General features: G+C 44.3%; 1 pseudogene; it reads left to right on the top strand.

Annotated features, from left to right (window-relative positions):
* Nucleotides 1–5,524: 5,524 nt before the first annotated feature.
* On the top strand, nt 5,525–8,225 carry LOC147971322 (uncharacterized; annotated as a pseudogene).
* Nucleotides 8,226–9,585: the final 1,360 nt, after the last annotated feature.

The following is a 9,585-nucleotide window of genomic DNA, read 5'->3' as shown; positions in this document are numbered from 1 at the left end:
GTGTATAATAAAGCCCTTAAACATCCAAAACAGTAGATAATATAGCATGGAGCAATCAAAAATTATAGATACGTTGGAGACGTATCATGGGCTTCTTCTGATCCAAAAATAAGTTCCGTGAAGTTTCAACTCAATTGGACTCCGTTTGATTTCCCTTTTCTGCGATACTCTAAAACAAGGAAAAAACAGAAACTGGCACTGGGCTCTAGGTTAATAGGTTAGTCCCAAAAATCATTTAAAATAGCATATAAATGCATATAAAACATCCAAGGTTGATAATATAATAGCATGGAACAATCAAAATTATAGATACGTTGGAGACGTATCAGGTACACACAAAGAGAGAGAATTCCGACAGTAGGAAATCTGGATGTGGAAAAGCTACGTCAGGCCACCTATTCTGCATAACTCCAAATGAGCTGAAACTTTATGGGGATTTTTATGGAATATATGAGGAATATTTGAGCCAATAAGTACCAGAGGGGGCCCACCAGGTGGGCACAACCCACCTGGGCGCGCTAGGGAGCCCAGGCGCGCCCTGGTGGATTGTGCTCCCCTCGGCCCACCTCCGGTGCCCAGCTTCTGGTATATAAGTCATTTTGACCTACAAAAATTAAGGAGGGGATTTTTGGGACGGAGCGCCGCTGTCTCGAGGCAAAACTTGGGTAGGAGCACTTTTGCCCTCCGACGGAGTGATTCCGCCAGGGGAACTTCACTTCCGGAGGGGGAAATCATCGTCATCATCATCACCAACAACTCTCCCATCTTGGGGAGGGCAATCTCCATCAACATATTCAACAACACCATCTCCTCTCAAACCCTAGTTCATATCTTCTGTTCGATCTTTGTACCGGAACTATAGATTGGTACTTGTGGGTGACTAGTAGTGTTGATTACATCTTGTAGTTGATTACTATATGGTTTATTTGGTGGAAGATTATATGTTCAGATCCAATATTCTATTTAATATTCCTCTGACCTTGAGCATGATTATCATTTGTGAGTAGTCACTTTTGTTCTTGAGGTCATGGGAGAAATCATGTTGCAAGTAATCATGTGAACTTGATATGTGTTCGATATTTTGATAGTATGTATGTTGTGATTCCCTTAGTGGTGTCATGTGAATGTCGACTACATGACACTTCACCATATTTGGGCCTAAGGGAATGCATTGTGGAGTAGTTATTAGATGATGGGTTGTGAGAGTGACAGAAGCTTAAACCCTAGTTTATGCGCTATTCCGTAAGGGGCCGATTGGATCCAAGAGTTTAATGCTATAGTTAGAATTTATACTAAATACTTTTCTTGTAGTTGCGGATGCTTGCGAGGGGGTTAATCATAAGTGGCATGTTTGTTCAAGTAAGAACAACACCTAAGCACTGGTCCACCCACATATTAAATTATCAAAGTAGCGAACACAAATTGAATCAACATGATAAAAGTGACTAGATGAAATTCCCGTGTACCCTCAAGAACGCTTTGCTTATTATAAGAGACCATTTTGGCCTGTCCTTTGCCTCAAAAGGATTGGGCTACCTTGTTGCACTTTTGCTACTACTTTCATTACTTTCTCCTTACAAATTATCTTGCTATCAAACTACTCTGTTACTTATAATTTCAGCACTTGCAGACATTACCTTGCTGAAAACCACTTGGCATTTCCTTTTGCTCCTTGTTGGGTTCGACACTCTTACTTACCAAAAAGGCTACAATTGATCCCCTATACTTGTGGGTCATCAAATTTTTTGCATGATCTCGCAAAGAAAACGGAAATAATTTCAACTTCACAACATCATTGTCCACATCTTTTTTTTCATATCGCATAATTCCACGAATGTGTTAAGATGGGACGCGGCATCCTCATTAGGAGTACCGGAAAATTGACCTTTCGTAACAAAATTCAGCACAGCAGTATTACTATCACAATACTCTGAACTAGTGGCGGGAGGAGCAATCAGAGTGCCAATAAAATTATTGTTGCTGGTATTGGAGAAATCACACAACTTGGTGTTCTCTTGAGTCATTGTGACTACATAGCAAGATTGCACTCAAAAACACATCTGATGAGAAAACGGCGAACGAAAAACTGGGCGAATAAAACGGCAGATTTTTGTGAAGTGGGGGAGAGGAAAATGAGAGGCGAATGGCAAATAATGTAAATTATGAGGAGTTGAGATTTGTGATTAGGAACCTGGTAGATGTTGATGATGTCTCCCCAGCAACGGTGCCGGAAATTGGCACGTGGCCGGGAGACTATCTTGACGTGATCCTCCCCGGCAACAGCGCCAGAAATTCCTTTTGATGTGATCATATGCTATAAACTGAACGATCATATGCTATGCTAACGGATGGGTCTTGTCCATCACATCATTCTCCTAATGATGTGATCTCGTTATCAAGTGACAACACATGTCTGTGCTTAGGAAACCATAACCATCTTTTGATCAATGAGCTCGTCTAGTAGAGGCTCACTAGGGACACGGTATTTGTTTATGTATCCACACATGTATTTAAGTTTTCGGTCAATACAATTCTAGCATGAAAAATAAACCTTTATCATGATTAAGGAAATATAATAATAACCACTTTATTATTGCCTCTAGGGCATATTTCCAACACATGATGCCATGGAACACCGCTCGGCTGGGCTACAGCTGGTTCACCTTGATGCCTATCTTGAGCATGGTGTCGTGGTAGAGGATGTTAATGTTGCCGCCACTGTCGATCAACACTCGTGAGAACCAGCAGGTGAGCCTCTCAGAGGAGAAGGTTGGGTCATGGACGAGGGCGTATCCACCCGGCGTGGGCATCACGTCCGGGTGGTCCTCAAGGCTCCATGTGATGGGCCTTTCGGGCCAGTGCATGAACTGAGGAACAGGGGAACAATGGCGTTCACCTCATGCCGACGCTTGTGCGGGATGTGCTTATCATCTCCCTCGCTGGTGAAGACGAAGCACGCAACGTCTTGGTGGGGGAAATTGTCGCGGATGTCATAGGCTGCAGGAGCTGGCGGGGCGAAGGCGGCACGCGGCACGCCCTCGCCCCACATCAGGCACTGGGTCTAGCTGCACTGTTCGGTTATGTGTGTAGACGGCTTCACGCTGCTGTGATGCTTGCACGATGCGTCGAGCATTTGCTCGAAGGTGAGCTTCGGCTTCCACACACCCTTGACGGTTCACTAGGTCTGGCTACCGCCCTGATCAGCCAGCGGCTCTTCCTCGACGGCTGCGACTTGCCGGCTGCCATAGTGGTTGTCCGGCTGCATGCCATTTTGCATTGTTGTTCTGCTGCCACTGCGAGGAGCCGCAGCCGCCGTCTCTAGCTGGCTGGTCCTGGATCGCCTTGCCGGCTGTGTCGAGCCGGATCTGGACTCGCATGGCGGAGTCGGCCGTAGCGTACTTGTCCGCTGTGGCTATGAGGTCCGCCATGGTAGCCGCCTCCGAGTGCATGAGCTTGTGCTTCAGCATGGTACCGTCTCGGCACCCCTCAGTGGAGTACTGGATCGTCGGTACCTCATGGACCCCTTCGCAGGAGTTACGCAACCCCGTTCAACGCGTGAGGTAGTCATGGAGGGACTCATCCTTCTCCTGAACGCAAGAGAGAGCTGGCGTGGCCGGCCAGGGCGCTTGTACGTGTCGGTGATGTTGCGCACAAACACCTCCTCGAATTACAGCCAGGCGTTGATGCTATTAGTCGGCAGGCTGGTCAGCCACGTCCGGGCCAAGATAGAGCAACATGAGTGGCATGTAGCACACTGCCACATGCTTGTTGTGGTGTAGTCGACCAGCTAGTCCTCCGGCTTGGTGACCCTGTTGTACTTGCGAGTGTCGCGGGCCAGCGTGAAGCCCTTAGGGAAAGGCTCCTCATGGATGCATGGCCTGAAGTAGGCTGGACCGATAGAGCTCTCCACCTCCAGAGTGACGGAGCGCACCAGCTGCTTGATGCAGTGGCGGGCATCGTGCTTGATACGTCTCCGTCATATCTTTAATTTTTGATTGTTTCATGCCAATATTATACAACTTTCACATATTTTTGGCAACTTTTTATATGATTTATTGGACTAACCTATTGATCCAGTGCCTAGTGTCAGTTCCTGTTTTTTGCATGTGTTTTGTTTCGCAGAAAATCCATATTAAACGAAGTTCAAACGCGATAAAATTTTACAGAGAATTATTTTGGCATATATGTGATTTTGGGGAGGTGGAATCAACGCAAACGGGGGCCCACAGTGCCCACAACCCACCAGGGCATGCCCTAGGCCCCAGGCACGCCCAGGTGTCTTATGCTCTCCTTGAACGTCGGTTGGAGATATACTTCGGGCGCAAGCAAGCTTATAACCGGAAAAAATCATGTTAAAATTTCAACGCAATCGGAGTGACGGATCTCCCGGAATATAAGAAACGGTTCTCGGCCAGATCGGGGGAACGCAAAACAGAAGGGAACAAAGAGACCGATCCATTCTCGGAGGGACTCTTGCCCCTCCGCCGCCATGGAGGCCATGGACCAGAGGGGGAACTCTCCTCCCATCTAGGGGGGAGTCCAAGGAAGAAGAAGAAGAAGAAGGAGGAGGCAGGCTCTGTCCCCCTCTCTCCCGGTGGTGCCGGAGTGCCGCCGTGGCAAGGATCGTGACGACGATCTACATCAACAATCTTGCTACCGTCAACACCAACTTTCTCCCCCTCTATGCAGCGGTGTAACACCTCTTCTCTCCGTTGTAATCTCTACTTAAACATGGTGCTCAACTCCATATATTATTTCCCAATTATCTAAGGTTATCCTATGATGTTTGAGTACATCCGTTTTGTCCTATGGGTTAATCATGATATTGGTTGGTATGATCAGGGACGGATTAAGGGGGGGACGAGGGGGGGCGAGACCCCCCCCCCAACGATCGCACAGTCCCTTGAAACGGAAGAGATTAGCGCTACTTTTTTTACCTGTGTGCTTGCCTGCAGCCTGCTTCGCCCCCCCTATTCCCCATCGGCCTTTTTGTATAGGCGTATAGCCCATGTAACCAGTGCAGCCCATTGAACATTTACAGGCTAAAAGCAAAAAAACTAAGCCGAGCAGGCCCTGCACACCACGACACACTACGATTGACAGTCCCCCAAGACAACGCTAGCACGCTGCGCACGTCGTCAGTTCGTTCGACTCTTAGTCTCCAAAAAATTAGCGATTGGATCTCTGGGGACTGCCTCCAGCGCTCAGGGACACCAGGTCGCCGGCGCGCCGTCAACACCCGTCGAGAAGCCAGGATAGGAAGGGGACGCCGCAACGCTCGGACAGGCGCCGATCCACGGACACGTTGCCGGCGGCCCGGAGGCCGGAGTCCTGGACAGAACGACGGCGGACGACGGGCAGCCGGGCCCGGGCAGGATAAGCGGCAGCAGCACAAGGGGAAAAGGTAATTTATTTTCACATGGATTAGTAGTTCATGCCTTTAACAATTGTAGAAGTATAATCATCCAAACTGCAGCCCTTAATCATCAATATAAAATTTTCAATTGTTTGTGCTTGTGTAGACATGAAGAGAAAGAGAGAATCAATTCAGAACTTTTTCAAACCCGTTGGTTCAAGCTCTCGGCCATCAGAACATGATGCTACTGCAGACAACGACAACGTTCAACCTAGCGAACAGAATCACCCAAATTGTACTGATGGTGATGCCCAAATTGATCATGATGTTTCCGTGCCAGAAGCTACGGAAGAAGATACAATTATAACCACAAGTTATGACCGAGAGCCCGGGCGACGTCTTCAAATTTGGCAACTTCCTCCCGATGAGCATGATGCTGCTAGGCGTTTTTATATATCTAAAGGGGCTTATCAACCAATCTTAAAGCCAGATGAGTATGAATTTACTGGGACAGGGGCTGGCCGTAGGCGATTCCAAAGTGATTGGTTCACGAATCATTGGTGGTTGGAGTATTCACCTCTAAAAAATTGTGCCTATTGTTTGCCTTGTTTTCTCTTCTCAAAGAAGCCAATTGGGAAGTGTGGTTCAGATACATTCACAGTGAGCGGATTTGATAAGTGGAAGAAAGTTAACAATGGAAAAGAATGTGCTTTCCTCAAGCATATGGGCACTACTCCCAGCTCGGCTCACAATTTTGCAGTTCGGTGTTATGAAAACTTGAGAAACAGACTTAATCATGTTGATGAGGTGATGAAAAAGCAAACTAAGAAGCGGGTTCTTGATGCAAGACTAAGGCTAAAGACTTCCATTGATGCCATGAGGTAAGTAAGAAGTATTTAATTTTGAACATTTAGAATTTCTTTATACTGGACATCTAATAATTATTCTATGTTGATTGCATCAGGTGGCTAATGTTTCAAGCATGTCCCTTCAGAGGAAATGATGAGTCTGAGGATTCCAAGAACCAAGGTAATTTCAAGGAAATGATTAAGCTTTTGGCGTCTTATAACAAGGATGTACATGAAGTTGTACAGAATGCTCCAAGAAATGCAAAGTACACCTCAGCAACTATTCAAAAGGAAATTGCTAGCATATTTGCTGGAAAAGTGAAAACCTCAATTAAAGAAGAACTTGGTAATAGCAAATTCTCTATCTTGGTTGATGAATGTAGAGACGAGTCTAAAAAAGAGTAGACGGCAGTAGTTCTTCGATTTGCAAACATAGAAGGGGTGATAAGAGAACATTTTCTTGATCTTGTTCATGTTAGAGACACTAGTGCTTTGACTCTCAAGAACACAATTATTGCCGTCCTAGTTGATAATGGGTTGAATGTGCAAGATATTAGAGGCCAGGGATATGACGGGGCAAGCAACATGAGGGGGGAGTGGAATGGGCTGAAAGCTCTAATTCTCAAAGAGTGCCCTTATGCATACTATATCCATTGTCTTGCACATCAACTCCAATTGGCTCTTGTTGCTGCTTCAAGGGAGGTACATGAGGTCCATAATTTTTTTCAGCATGCAAATTTCATTGTAAATACAGTTAGTGCATCTCCCAAACGGAATGATGAACTGTTAGAAAATCAGGCTGCTGAAATTGCTAGCGACATTGAATTGGGAGAGCTTGACACAGGAAGAGGGGCCAATCAAATAGGTTCTTTACAAAGGGCCGGAGACACGAGATGGAGTTCCCACTACAAATCTATCAAAAGTTTGTTAAATATGTTTGCCGCAACTGTTACAGTGCTAAGAAGTGTAGCAGCTGATCGTTCAGCTACAAGGAACTCAAGAGGTGATGCCGGAGGTGCCTTGAAAACCCTACTGACATTTGATTTTGTGTTCATTCTACACTTAATGGAAAGAATCATGAAAATCACAGATGTCTTGTGTCTCAAACTTCAACATAAATCTTTAGACATTGCAAATGCATTAGATTGTGTTTCTAACACAAAGGTGTTGCTTGGTGAACTAAGAGAAGATGGATGGGACAACCTTTTTGAAGATGTGAAATCCTTTTGTGTGAAACATGAGATTGACATCCCGGACATGGATCAAAAGTACGTATCTTTTCCTATCTCTTTATGATTATATAAATTACAATGTAGAGATTTAGCCACTTACATACTTCTCATCAATGTGTAGATCATGCAACTAATTCTTATTTTTCAATATATATTAATTTTAGGTATGTTGATGTGACGAAATCTCGAAATAAACATGACAACACCACAGTTATCCATCATTACAAAGTAGATGTGTTTAATGTTGCAATAGATCAACAAGTGATAGAGTTGAATGATCGATTTAGTTCTCATGTTACTGAGCTTCTAGATCTTTGTTCATCATTGGACCCGAGGCATGATGCCTTCAGCAAGTCAAAGATATGCAGACTAGTGGAGAAATTCTATCCTGCAGATTTTTCTAGTCAAGAAAGAGATCGGTTGGAGTGCGAGCTACCACATTTCCAGCTTGATACATTCAACCATCCAGAGATCAAGAACTGCAAATCACTTGCTGATCTAACAAAAGGGATAGTTAAGACTGGCAAGTCTTCTGACTATCCAATGGTTGAGAGGCTGTTACGATTGGTGATAACTCTTCCGGTTTCAACTGCAACAGCAGAGCGAGCCTTTTCTACAATGAAACTAGTCAAGACGCGGCTTCGAAGCAAAATGGGAGATGATTTTCTTTGTCATTGCACGCTAGTTTACATTGAGAAGGAACTTGCAGCCAAGTATAGCTCTGAAGAAATAATTGATATCTTCGATACTGGTGCTCGTAAAGCAGAATTCAAATTGATAGAAATGTAATTTATTCATACTATTGAACAACAGACATATTTTTACTATCTAGATGTCCTAAATCCTATTATTTACTAATTACTATGGTATATTTTAATATATCCTATGATTCTTTTACGGCAAATATATCCTATGATTTTGAAGCTTTTGGTTCTTGCCCCCCCCCCATCTCAATTTTCTGGCTCCGTCCCTGGGTATGGTTGTATATTTTATTTATGGTGTTGTCCTACGGTGCCCTCCGTCTCGTGCAAATGTGAGGGGTCCCCGCTGTAGGGTGTTGCAATATGTCCATGCTTATGCTAGGTTGCGAGAGTGACAGAAGCATAAACCTGAGTAAGTGGGGTATGGCGTATGGGAGTAAAGAGGACTTGATACTCAATGCTATGGTTGGGTTTCATGACCATAAAGAACTTTAGTAGTTGCGGATGCTTGCTAGGGGTCCAATCATAAGTGCATATGATCCAAGTAGAGAAAGTATTGAATATGAAATTCCTTCGAGTATGATAGAACAACTGCTAGCTAATCCTTATGCAGGAGATGGAACTGAACATCCTCATATGCACTTGATATATGTGGAACAAATTTGTGGATTATTTAAGCTTGCAGGTTTACCCGGAGATGAAGTTAAGAAGAAGGTTTTCCCTTTATCGTTGATGGGAAAAGCATTGGCATGGTATAAGTTATGTGATGATATTGGATCTTGGAATTGGAATCAATTGAAATTGAAGTTTCACCAAAAAAATTATCATATGCATCTAGTTCATCATGATCGGAATTATATATATAATTTTTGGCCTCGTGAAGGAGAAAGTATCGCTCTAGCTTGGGGGAGGCTTAAGGCAATGTTATATTCATGCCCCAATCATGAGCTCTTAAGAGAAATTATTATCCAAAACTTTTATGCTCGGCTTTCTCGTGATGATCAATCCATGCTCGATACTTCTTGTATTGGTCCTTTCATGAAGAAGACTATTGAATTATGGTGGGATCTTTTGGAAAGAATTAAATACAACTCTGAAGATTGGGAACTCGACAAAGGTAAAGATTCGGGTATTAAGCTTAAGTATGACTGTGTTAAATCTTTTATGGATACCGATTCTTTTCAAAAGTTTAGCACTAAATATGGACTTGACTCTGAGATAGTAGCCTCCTTTTGTGAATCATTTGCTACTCATGTTGATCTCCCCAAGGAAAAGTGGTTTTAATATCACCCGCCTATTAAAGAAGAAATTAAAGAACCGGCTGTCGGTGTCAAAACCGGCGGATCTCGGGTAGGGGGTCCCGAACTGTGCGTCTAAGGTGGATGGTAATAGGAGGCAAGGAACACGATGTTTTACCCAGGTTCGGGCCCTCTTGATGGAGGTAAAAC

The sequence above is a fragment of the Triticum urartu genome, chromosome 5A, assembly GCF_056163025.1.
Source record: "Triticum urartu cultivar PI428250 chromosome 5A, HENAU_Tu73, whole genome shotgun sequence".
NCBI lineage: Eukaryota > Viridiplantae > Streptophyta > Magnoliopsida > Poales > Poaceae > Triticum > Triticum urartu.
This window is presented reverse-complemented; position numbering and strand designations above follow the sequence as displayed.